Source organism: Anser anser (genome assembly GCF_964211835.1).
Source record: "Anser anser genome assembly, chromosome: 20".
Lineage (NCBI taxonomy): Eukaryota > Metazoa > Chordata > Aves > Anseriformes > Anatidae > Anser > Anser anser.
In genome coordinates, this window is record NC_139741.1 from 4,629,256 (window position 1) to 4,641,530 (window position 12,275).

The 12,275-nt window shown below is 45.1% G+C and overlaps 1 protein-coding gene across 8 annotated transcripts in view; it reads right to left on the minus strand.

Annotated features, from left to right (window-relative positions):
- Positions 1–12,275, minus strand: part of SPECC1 (sperm antigen with calponin homology and coiled-coil domains 1) — a 97,389-nt gene that overhangs the window by 83,235 nt on the left and 1,879 nt on the right. For 5 of the 8 annotated variants that reach the window (XR_014574252.1, XM_083806419.1, XM_083806422.1 and 2 more), the window contains exon 1: positions 2,699–3,460. The exons of 2 other annotated variants lie outside the window; for them this stretch is intronic. The gene's annotated coding sequence lies outside the window, so the exon portion shown is untranslated. Of the gene's footprint in view, positions 1–2,698; positions 3,461–12,031; positions 12,051–12,275 lie in introns of those variants that run through there. One more of the 8 variants, XM_083806427.1, reaches the window with a different exon arrangement.

Consider the following 12,275-nt stretch of genomic DNA (forward strand, 5'->3'; position numbering starts at 1 on the left):
AAAAATAAAAAAATCAAGCGGAAGCTGTACTCTGAAATGGCTGGGAACCGTCTCCCGCAGTAATTTAAATGCTGGTTGTACGTGGATATTCGATTTTCTCCTCCACCCTCGCACTGATTATCTAACCAGTCCCCACCACGCATCTCAGAAGAGAAGCTATGCTTCCTCCCCGCGACCCCCGATCTTACAGACATGGGGATAAGGAAACAAAAATACCAACTGATCTGTAATTTTCTGTGCTCGTGAAGCCCTCCAGAAGACAGCAGCAGCTACCAGCTGGATGGGACAAAACCTGAAGAAGTTGTGAAGCACAGCAGGGTGCTGGCCATCGGCATACCATCCAGCACGGTTCTCTGGTGCACGGGGCTGTTGTCTCAGTGAGGCTGAAATGACAGAGGACTGATAAGATCTTTCGCTAACTTCAGGGCAGAGATGTGGACTTGAACGTGGCAATTCTGAATCATGCGCACCGCATTACCGATGGCTGCGTGCAAGGGAAGAAACTCGACCAGAAGGGAAAGGACGGGAGCACGCATTCGTAGGCGGCATGTTCTCAGGCTGGGGCAGTGTAAGGGAAAGCATGGAGCAGTGCAATACTGCGCAGAGGTTTTATGGTCAGTGTATCGCAGATGGGAACAAGATGGTTTAGAACCATTCCAAGGTAGCTACTGCCCAGTAATCCAGGTTGTCTAACTGCTGTCCCAGGGGACACAGCACAAAACGAGTGACACATCTGGTTAACACATCTCGTTTTGCCAACAAGGAGGAGGAAAAGGTTTCATTTCAGATAGAGCAAGAGCTGCGTAATTGCTGAAGAAACGAAGAATAATTACACGTGGTTGGCTGGGTAATTACCTGCCATTACATTTTCCTGTAGCATAGGGGGTAGCTACAGGTACAAGAAAGGGAAGGAAGGATGCTGTTTTAGCATGGCAGACATGCCCAGCATGCCGCTACACGGTTATCCGGCCCGGTGCATGCACACACACTTGCAGGTCCCCTGTGTTCTAGAAGCATCCATGGATGACACCGCAGTCAGTGCACTGGCTTGGGATTCCACCCGATCCTATCCTCAGCTCCATCACAGCTTTCCTGTACTACCTCAGCCATTTCCCATTTATAGAAGCAGGCTCACTCCCCACACAGCAGGTTTATGAAGACAAACACACGATTGAGCAGCATTCACGTGCCTTGCAAAGAAACCCCACTGAAAAACAAAGTAAAAATGAGAGATCAACGTCTGTCACAGAGTGCATGACAACCCCGCAGATTGCTGCATGCTGGGATGTTTCCCTGACTCCCCTTTTCCATCCATCACGATGGGAAGAAATAAAGAGACCTGGAAGCTATCCCTAAAGGAGATATTTATCCTCCATTAAGTGCAGAGTGGGTCACTTATAAACTGCAATAAATGGGCAGCTTCTGAACTTCTATGAGTGGCGATGTGAACTAACTGAAAGGTTTCTTCGGGAAGAAGACAACAGCAAACAAATTCCAAAACTGCAGGAGAAGCTAGAGGACTTCTGCATTTTAGAAGTATTCACGCTGAAGAGGAACAGAACAGATTTAAACAATGGTATCAGGGGATTATGACTATGACTTATGGGGCCGCTAAGGGACCAGAAGGCCCACCTTGGTGCACTGCATAATGAAAGGAAATTTTAGAACTGAGCCAAGAGAGGAGGTTGCACATGTGAGCGTGTTAGGATGAGGCATCCCTATGTTAGTTACCTGTCACGTTCTGTCAGCAAAAACCAGTATATTTCAGCAAATCAGCCATCCTCTCTCCAGCTGAGCTTACAGGGACAAAAAGTACCTCATAATTTAGAAAGGGTGGAAGAACAACGTACAAAACAGTATTTGGAAGGTGAGACAAAGCATTAGGAGGGGACATCCAGAAGAACTTAAGACAGTGTACAAAAGAAAGGGGTAGAGAATCCCTGTTTTCAAACCAGTTCTACCAGTAATCCCTCACTGCTCCATACACAGGACTTAATTAACATCTCTATAACTCTGCAGAGCTATGTTACCTGCTATACAAACGCTGTTATTATCACTATTGTTATTACGATCGAGCTTCAGCCCAGAGACCAATTTTAAGGCCAACTGTTAGGCTGCTACACGTAAAGGTCCTGCTGAGAATCCCAGCAGCTCTTTGCTCTGCTCTCACAAGAGGGGACCCGCCTGGCACGCTCCCCGGGGCTTTCGCTGCTCCCCTGCAGAGCAGCGAGCTGCCAAAGCTATTTGCTTAGCAGCTTGTTCCTTTCTGCCCTTTCCCGACTGGACTAGGTGAACATGCAGTAGCAGAGGCAAGCGGGCTTGCGCTCCTGCTTGTTTAACTGTTGGAGCACAACGCTAAATTCCCAGAGAAGAAAGGAGATCTAGGCACGGAAATCGCTTCTTCCCCTCTGTCTCTAGACTCCACGTAGCCGAGCAGAAGCAAATACAGCAGGCAGCTCTCCAGACTCACTTTTATGTTGTTGTAATGGCTTTTACATCACCCCCAGCACATTTTCTGCTAACGCAGAATTGTTTGCACCGTACGTTTCTTGTTTCAAGCAATTTAGTTTTAATTAGTGAGATATTACGAAAAAGCGTTGCTGAGCAAAACAGGTACATTCACTCCAGGATTACAGTGCTGCTCCCACAACCCCACTAGAGATGATACAACTCCCACCTTAAAAAATAAAATACTTACAGTAAAAGCTTGTCCTCTTTTCTGCATTAAGAAGAAAGCTGTCTCCCACTAGCTTCTGACAGCATGTGCAAGCCAGACTGAAAATTCAGGGCTTGAGTTCTTCCCTGAGAGGAAAACCACATTGCAGCGAGACACAGAGAGCTGCTTGAGAAATGATTCACATACGGAAGCAAGCTGGCTTCACCAGCGCTTTGGCATTCAGCACACACGCGCACACATATGCACACTTGCTTACTCAGGGGAAAGAGAAATATTATATTTTCATCAAAGCAAGGAAGATTTATGCAAGAAAGCCGTTTATATCCACTCCAAAACCCAAAGGTGCTTCAATCCATAAAGCAGGCAGTTTCTTTCAGTATCTCCTCATCCCAGCAGCAGAGCTGGGCACTGGGCAGAGGGCATAAGCCCCAGCCTGGTCTGCGTGATCCAGTTGGCTAAAAACATGCGGTAACTACAGCGTAGGAAGGGCAAGGAGGTGGCCATAGCAAGAAGGCATTTTGCAGAGGAAATCACAGGGACAGCTTCCAGAAACTTTTATATTCCACACTAAATCTCTCCCACGGAATGCCAGCAGTCACAGCCAGAACAGCTCACGACATTTCCCGTGCCTGCACCATTGTTACAAAAAAATGAAAAGGTGTGTGTGTGTGGAGGGAAGATGCATTAAGACAACGGCTTCTGCAAGAAGAAGTGGGTAGAAACAGTCCTGAGCAACTTCTCGTGAGCTGACCAAAAAGCGTCAGTCTGTTCTTCATTTAGAAGAGAGTGACTGAGGGACAAGGGGAGCAACGCTCAAGAATATCCCACTTGCTTAATCTGAGGAGCATTTCGTCTCTGAAAATGGGCAGGGCCAGAGGTTCTAACAGGGTTAGATGAAGCAAGGACAGCATCAAGTTAGAGGAAGCAGAGAGGATGCAAAGAAAAATCAAACCCAGATGTACATTTCAACCGAGAAACCAGAGGTGTTTAGAACAGGGATTTTTGTTTGAGGCTGTGCAGAGGGAGATGTTTGCTCCCCTGGGGGATGTCTCTCACCTAAGACTGAAACTACAGATCAGGAACCTCCTCCTGGGCTGCAGCAGGGGCTCTGTGAACCACCAGTGAGAACTGAACATACCAGCAATGCTGATGCTACGGGAGCAACCTCACAATAACAGAGGCAAGATTTACAACACGATCCTGGAACAGTTGCTGCAGCTGAATAGTTCAACCTCACCGCACCTTTTGGAACTGTGTATTCTAAGTTCCGAAGGGACTGAAAGGAAGCTAATGCTATGCCACGGGTTAATTTACTTTTCAATTCAATGTTGGCACCGTTATTGTTATTGCAGAGCAGCCAGACCTTAAAACAAAGACTGAGTCCAAGCCGAGCCCCTTCTAAACATTACAATTTTGGATCCAACTTTGAGATATCCCTCAGAGTGGGAACTCTTACCTTCAGACCTTAAAACACCAGAACAAGAAAAAGACCACACCAGGACTTACTTCACAAATGATAATGGCAGGTGCCAAGCATACCCTCTTAGCTCCAAACCCCTGAACACTCACCCCATCGTGCCAGCTGCTACTGGAAGTTCCCACCTACCTGCAACACCAGCCCTTCTATCCAGCCTGCCTCGCGCCGGTACTTCACTACCTGAGGACGGACTGCGTGATCACGGGCAGAACTTACCCATTTCATATTTCTATACCTCTAATATTTAGATATTACTCACAGCTCAGATAAGACAGCAGTACTTTCTGTCATTGCTATTAACCAAATTCTGGTAGATAGTGATCTACACGAACTGTTTCTCCTCCCCAGGGAAGCAACGCTACGTTCAGTGCTGTGTGCACAGACAGTGAGGTCGCCCAGGTACGCAGCTCAGCACCCTCTGCTGCGATGACGGACCACCTTCAAAGCTGGGCGGATACAGCTGGAAACTACTGACAGAAGATTGCAGACCCCTGGACCTGAGCACGTAAACGAGAGGGCCATCAGCTGCACACACCCTGCCGCAAAGCCTCCTTGTCTGAAGAAAACAAGCACTGGTAGGACCGCAGCACGCTGTCTCTTTGCCACTGCTGGTGAGTTCTTGTGGGCTCGGGGGGAGAGCAGCCTCGTCAGCTCGGTAGGTTTTCCTATCCTCAGGCCAAGAGAAATAAACAACCGAGATGAGGGGTGTGGGGAGGAGAGAGGAGCTACTATATTTCGTTCTCAAAGATTTTTTTTTAGCTTTGATAAACACAACTTGACCAAAACCTAAACATGAAAATGTTTGGGTGTGAGGGATAGTCCCGGCATTTACATGCTGCAGCTTTCGCAGACAGGCTAGAGTAGTGCCACACAACTTCCCCAGACCCAACAAGACCAGACAGTACTTGTTTATTTAGGTTTTTTGGTAGCACTTATTGCTATAATTATCTGATGTCTTTACTTAGACCAAAGAATTATTCAACACAAAACCTTCTGGATTGAAAAATTGCCTTTCTGTTTAATGAACAAAGAGCTCAGAAACAGACAGCTCAAATGAGTTGGCTAAGGTCATAAAGAAAGTCTGTGGCCTGTCCAGGGCATTAACTGTAATTACTTTCACACAGCTGGGATGAGAAAATTTCAAGCAGCAATATATATATTTATATATAGAGAAACCTGCCAGGGTCTCACTCAACTTGGACGTTTGGTTGATAGCCAAAAGGACAGTTAGCATATTGCTTGCGTGGTCAACCCACTGCCCCCGTGACTCTGCAACAAGGGACAGGAGTCATACTAAACCCCGCTCGTCAACGCACCTTCAAAATTCTGCATTTGAGGAATTTAAATGCTTTGTGTTGCAACCTGCATCGTCTGGGCAGTTTGACAGGAACGAACACGGATGACACACAACTTAATGGAGTGGGCAAAGGGCAGAATTTCTGGTGGCACAGCTCATTTGAGATTCAAATGCACAAAGAGCATGGAAAAAAAGGGCTCATACACGGAACAAGATTAAAAATATCTTTGCATTTACAGATATTTATGCTCTGTTTAACTGCTTTTGTGCATGCAACAGCCTTAATTACAAAGAGAGAGATTCCATAAGCAAGGCTATTATGTCAATAACAATGTCTTCTTAAAGCAAGTCTCTAATTCAGTTAGAAGACTTGGAACAGCACTGTCTGGAGTTATAAAACCAACAGTAATTACAAAGGAAAGGCTGCACCAGACAGTGGGTATTAGTGGAGCCAGGCCATGGCTTTACTCCCTCTTTCCTCCTTTTTGTACATAACTGATACAAACTTCTTTATTTTCTCAGTCCCACTACAGATGTCAGGAAGTTCAAGCAGCCAGTCGACATTTGCAGAATGAATCATGGGGCACCGCTTTCCACTCTGACAAAAACAACTGCTGTTCAGTTAGCGAGATGATGCTGATCAAATGGGTGGATAGAAAAAGTGAGCTCCCGGAACTGCTGCCAAAAAGGCTCCGCCAGCACAAGGAAGCTGTGCGCACTCGCTCGCAGAACTCTGATTTTTTCCTGTCCTTATTCTGCAGTTTCATTTTCCCATTTATTTACCTGCAGAGTGCAGCCTGTGGGACAGCTACCAGCTTTGTCCCATAACTAAAGAAAACACTTTTGCTGGAAGAAGCTAGAACCGTTAAAGCTGGAGGAAAGCAGATATGATTTATGGAACACGGAGTGCTACAGGAGACAGAAAAAGCAGCTTCCTTTGTTGCCTGTTGCCAAAATTTCAGAAGACCAGACAACAACTTTCAAATTTCCAAGGGAACAGCCACTAAGTACGTCAAAAATAGAGTTAGGAAACTGCCTGTTTCAGAAGTCAGAGTCTGTAAGAGGAGCCAGCATTTTTCAGTATTTCTGTCATTTCCGACCAGATCACTGAAGAGTTAAGAGACATCTATCTACCAACAAAATCCAGCCCCCAGAACATGACAAAATGAGGAAGGAAATCTACGTGGCAAAGAAATATTCACGTATTCAATATCATTCAATTATTCAAAATAAGTCTGTCATTATTTTTGCACAGTTTTATCCAGAGAAGTTATTTTTCCTCTACAGTTTTCAAACATCTCTGCACTTTCTTAGGCATAAGAGGCACAGCAGCAGACCAGGGATAGCTTCACTACAGTCACCCTTCTGTTCAAAAGCAGATAAATCTGAATGTGTGAAAAATGCTATACTTGATGCTCTTCTCTGAAAGGGGGAGATAAGACTTCCCGTGTTCTTTCTGACTTAACTGAAAATTTTGATTTCAATGTTGAAATGAAAGACTTTGAAGAGGGGAAACATCTCCATTCTTTATTATTCTTCAGTGCTCATTTTCTGGTGCATAGGCTGTAATACAGCACTCATTAACACCGACAATTACCATATTCAAGTTGCACAGCAAGTTCCTCCTACCTACACGGGAGAAATACAGCACAACCCTATTTGCTCCCTCTGCTTATTGTCCGAGACGGATCACATGCTGGAAAAGCTAGCGTTTGATCACCTAACAGGAGGGGAATTGGAACAGGTATCCATTAGAAACGCTAACGAGCCTCCAACAGAAAATCATTTCATTAAGTTTTTGCTGATCACTAACAATAGAGAGCTGTGCAGGAAAATTAAGGACTGGAGAAGATGTGTGCTGGAGGCTGCCTGAGAATTAAATCCCCAATGGGATGGGGTAGGAATGCCCCACTGCTTTGAACTTTTTGGCGCATTTGAGGGAGATGCAAATAAAAGACCTGAGTTGCCAGCTTCGTTTCAGAGGGACTTGCACTAGAACTGCTGACAGCCCTGAATGGAGACAGAACCGCGGGGTACGCCTGGGTGCATGGAGAGCATCACAGGGAGCCCAGCAGCAACAAGAAGTAGGACAAATTAACACAAAAAGGATGAAGCACAAAGAGTCCAAATCCCAGGGGACAAACAAGCCCTCTAATGTAGATCAGGATTTCAGAAAAAAGGTATCTGTACGGTTTGATACCCTATATAGAAATATCCTAGAGTTTCCATTTGTTCTTACTCTCTGCATTTTTTAATAGATTATTTAAACGGAATCAGCTAATCACTGCAGCAGCTTAGTAACTCTTATCTATTTTAAAGGTAGGGAAACAAAGGCACCTAAATTATTGACAAAATATCAACATCTAGTAAGGATCTATGGTACCCATTGATTTTAGTTCCTACATAATAAGAAGTCAGCACTTTTGCAAAAGACAGGCGTATTGGTATAGATTAGGCACCCAGAAACGGAGCAGAAAAGTTTGGCTTTGGTGGCCTAATCAAAGCCAGGAAAAGGAAGAATCTAAACTACAGCAATTCATCGCTTCCAGACAGCTCATATGAATGAACGTTTGCTGCTGCTTCAACTTTTAAGTCAGCTTAGCACACTGCAGAACTATGCAGCTGAAATGTGAAGTACTCAAACACTGAGATCCCTCCAATATTAATTGTCATGTTACGGAGTAAGTATTGAGAAACATGCAGTGATACAATGCAAACAAATCCCATTCTGAGATCCTGGCTCTGCTTTCAAGATTCCTTAAGACAGTTAGGAGTTCTCAGTTACCAATCATAGTTACTTTGGATTTGGAACTCTCAGTCCACATTTGGCACACTATAAACATCTGATTACAACTAAAATCAATTGTGAGCATTTTTAAACTCAGCAAAGGGATCTTCACGATCTTCACGTGTGGATCATGTCGCCTAAGAGGCAGGTAAGGACAAATATCCGTGCTTTGTCAGCACAAACTCCTCCTCCAGGAGGGGTGGAATTCTTTCGGCCACAGAGGTAGTAGGCAGCGCTGCCTGCTCTGGCTCTGGCATGTCGGTTGTCCCCACACACTGACCTGCAAAGTGAATGCAAATTGCTCCCCTCCTCAAGGTCAGCCTTCCACCTTCTTTTCCAGCGCAGCTGGAAGAGCCTGTTCCATGAACGGACCTCGCTCACCGAACGGTGAAAGATGGAAGGCCAGAAGCAGCAGGTACAGCCACAGCTAACGAAGTGGGAGAGCAGCAGAAAGACGTGCTCAGCTTTCCGAGTCGCTATAAAAGCAAATGATAATTTAAAATCTCCAGCAGATAGCGAGATAGGAGGGTAATGAACCAAGATATCAGTGCATGAAAAGGAAGTATCCTATGGAGCCTGTGACCAGTCACCATAACCAGTTTCATAAATAAATGAAAGCAGAACAACCCCTGAGGTCACAGAGTTAGCGTGAGGGACATGAGTGACCTGCCACTTGGAGAAGCCTGCAGAAACAATTGACGTTACAGAGCAAAAGGACTGACTGGCCAAGCACCCAGGAGCTTGGGAAAGAAAGCTGATAGGAGGGAAGGAGGGGAAGATTAGGGTATTAAAGACAGCAGCAAAGTCACTCTAGATAGTGGCTAACTAGCACTGCTAGCCTGGTACGCAACAGCTGAAGGCCTAGGGCAAAAAGCAGCAGTTTGGGAATACAAAGAAAGAGGAGAGAACATAAAAGCCAGCTCATTGTTTTTCTACTCCAGGCCAAATCAGCCCGAACACCTCTGCCTGTTTCTATGGCAGAGCACCTCAGTTCTGCATCCTTCTCAAGGATTAATTAGTTCACTTGTTGGCAGCATCAATAGAAAGGCCAAGTGTTGGACTGATCAAGGAAAGCGCCATTCTCCTCTTCCTGCAGAAGTTTGCTGGTGAAGGCGTGCTTCCTAAGGGAGGTTTGGTCCCTCGCTGCATATTTAACTGTCCTTTTTCTCCAACCTGAGGACACCAGATTCCAGAATCATCAATCCAAAGACCTTCCAGTACCGTTAACATCCACTGCTATTAAAAATAAGAAATACATTACATTTCCTCTTCGATATTGTGGGTGATCTCATTGAAACCATGAAAACAACAGCCTAAATGCTCTGCCCTGTGGTATCTCAAGGAGCTGGAAGCCTTCTACCAGCAAGAAACTCTTGCAGCAGTTACCATGGTGACACCCGTAATAGATATTTAAAGGCAGCTCACCCGTAATCACATCTATTAGGTACCAAGCAGCTTTGGTAAGAAAGACATAAAAAGCTTGAAACCAGGGAACCGGGCCTAGGGCTGATGGAAGAGGATGGGAGATTTATGGAGAGGGACCTGCTTATACCGCCGCTTGGCTGGGCACCAAGGGCTCCTTCTGTTCAAATCTGAAACAGCGCTGAAGTTTGCAGAATGAACTATTTTTAGCAAGTCATTTAAAATTTTATTCTGAAGGCCACGTTTCAATAGCAGGAGCTCTATAAATCCTTACAGGGTTGCCCTGGCCAGAATAGGAAGCTGTGCTACGGCTCACAGGGCTGCTGGAGACCACCCTGCCCACCACAGCCGCCCAACGGGGCTTCCTCCCAGGAGGGGAACATCACTGTGGGCACTGCTGCTCCCTGCACCCGCCCAGGGGCCGACACCACCAAACCTGCCCGGCTCTGGCCGGGTGGGCAAAGGAACAGGGCCAGGCTGCTTTTTGAACACCACTGCGCGTTTGGAAACACAGATCCGGATAGGTAAGCAGCATACTTGGTGAACTAGAAATATAGACATCAAATAATTTCTTGAGGATCGAACGTAACAAAGAGAGTCCGCAGGATCAGATCTCCAGCTATGGAACCACTTCATCACCAAGCGGGCTATGCCAATGCAGCAGTTATCAAATTGAGACTTCCTTTCTCTTTTTGCTGCATATTTCCATGACAACTTTCCCCCCCCCCAGCACCAACTTCTTTCTGTTGGAAAGGTCTCTCAAACGAGAATTTAGGCTTCTATAGCAACAGCTAAAATCCCTGGGAGATGATGATGTCTGAAGCCTTATGCAGATCTTTTTTTAGACCGTGAGTTACAAGGCAAGTGCATTTTGAATTTCATGGAGGAAAACAAAAGTGTGCTTAATATCAGGGAGATGGGAAGAAGGGAACAAGAATCTCGCTGAAGTGGGACAAACACCAAGGAAGCACGTTACTTTCAAAAAGGATGTGAGCTTTGAGATCTAAAATGTCAAAGAGAGAAGAAAGACGGGATCAAACAGCTTGAAAACCCACATCCTGCTCCTTCTCTCTGAGTTACAAAGCAGAGTCAGAAGGAACAGTCTGCTGATTCTAAAAGGAGATCTTATTTAAACACACATATCTGTATCTCTGCAGCCTCATACATTGACCTGGAGAAAAAATAAATAAATAAATCAGGCTGTCCTTTCAGTTTTAACTCCTATATAGCTGCCATCTAGCTACAGTCAGATCTTTTATTAGTACTTTAGTTTTGGCCGTCACAGTGACAGTATTCACCAGCATGGAAAGGCTTTTCACCTCAGAAAAAAATAACTGCACTCTCAAACATAAAGTTGGTGAAATTCATAGAAGCCAAGGGAAGTATAGACATTAAAGCAACTTCCAGTCACTGAATTTAAGGATATTTCACAAAGCACTTTACTTCTCTAATGCCCTTTTAAACCTAAGATGTTAAAATCTTATAAAAAAAAAATATTACATTCACAAGCTGGATGGGAAGTAAGAAAGCACCAGCCTAAATTTATAGCTGAGGGTACTAGAGTGGAAATGTGAAGTGGTACTTGCAGAACCACGCTCAGAGCCCAGCAGGCTCCCACACAGCCCCTTTACAGCCACTGGAAGCCTCTTTGCTACAGGAGAGGCAAAGTCTGCAGCATGACCAACTAACACGATTGCAAAACAGCCGTAATTTCTTCTGCTTGTGGTGCGACTGAATGCTTCTCCTTTTTTCCCCCCATGAAAGCATCAGTTAATCTATCCTCTCCTCCTCTCATTTGCCTAGGTCATCGTAGTTCTGGTAAAGAAAAAGGTGGCAGACAGGTAGGTGTAAAAGTGAAAAAGAATGGATTAAGCTAGTTATTTTTAACTTCCATCTTCAGCCACCTCCTGCCCAGTTAATTTCAGAAAAGACTCTGGGAACCGTCCATGTTTTACAAAAAGTTGAGAGCTATGAAAATTTTTTGTTTTTAAATGGCAACGCTAAAAATGACAGACAAAGCTTATTCAAAATGATGGAGCTCTACAACTAAGAGCCATGCACAACCACGATTTCAGACAAAAATGTTCTTTCCAAGGTTTAGACCCTCTGCCCTTTGGGATCTTGTTTGGAGAAGTGTTGGATGAAGGCTGGATCACTGTACAGGTCAAGTGGAATAGAATTATTTCATATCCCTACGTGCTGCCCTCTGCTGAAACGCTGAGCACATTCGTGCATTGGGTCCATCACAGGCCAGTGAAAAACTAATGATCAGCTGCACCTAATGCTGTCGTCACACAGGGGAGAGCTGCTCACACAAAATGGAGATGTTTCATCTGGGACTAGGCGAGGATAAAAATAACCTAAGCTCACCTGTAATAACCTGTACTGGCCTTGACAGTTCCAAGATGAAAGTGTGACTTCGGGTACATCGGTCAGATGGTAAGAGCCTGGTGAAGGAAGAGGATCAGTGCCCTGGCTGCACACGTCTGTAGTGATGAAGGTTCACAGGTTTATGGAAAGTTCATACAAAAAGAAGAAACAGATTAAAATTCCAAATGAATAACTTATCAAAGATGTCTCAAACTCGCAGATTCTCTCTCAAGAGCTTAATGCT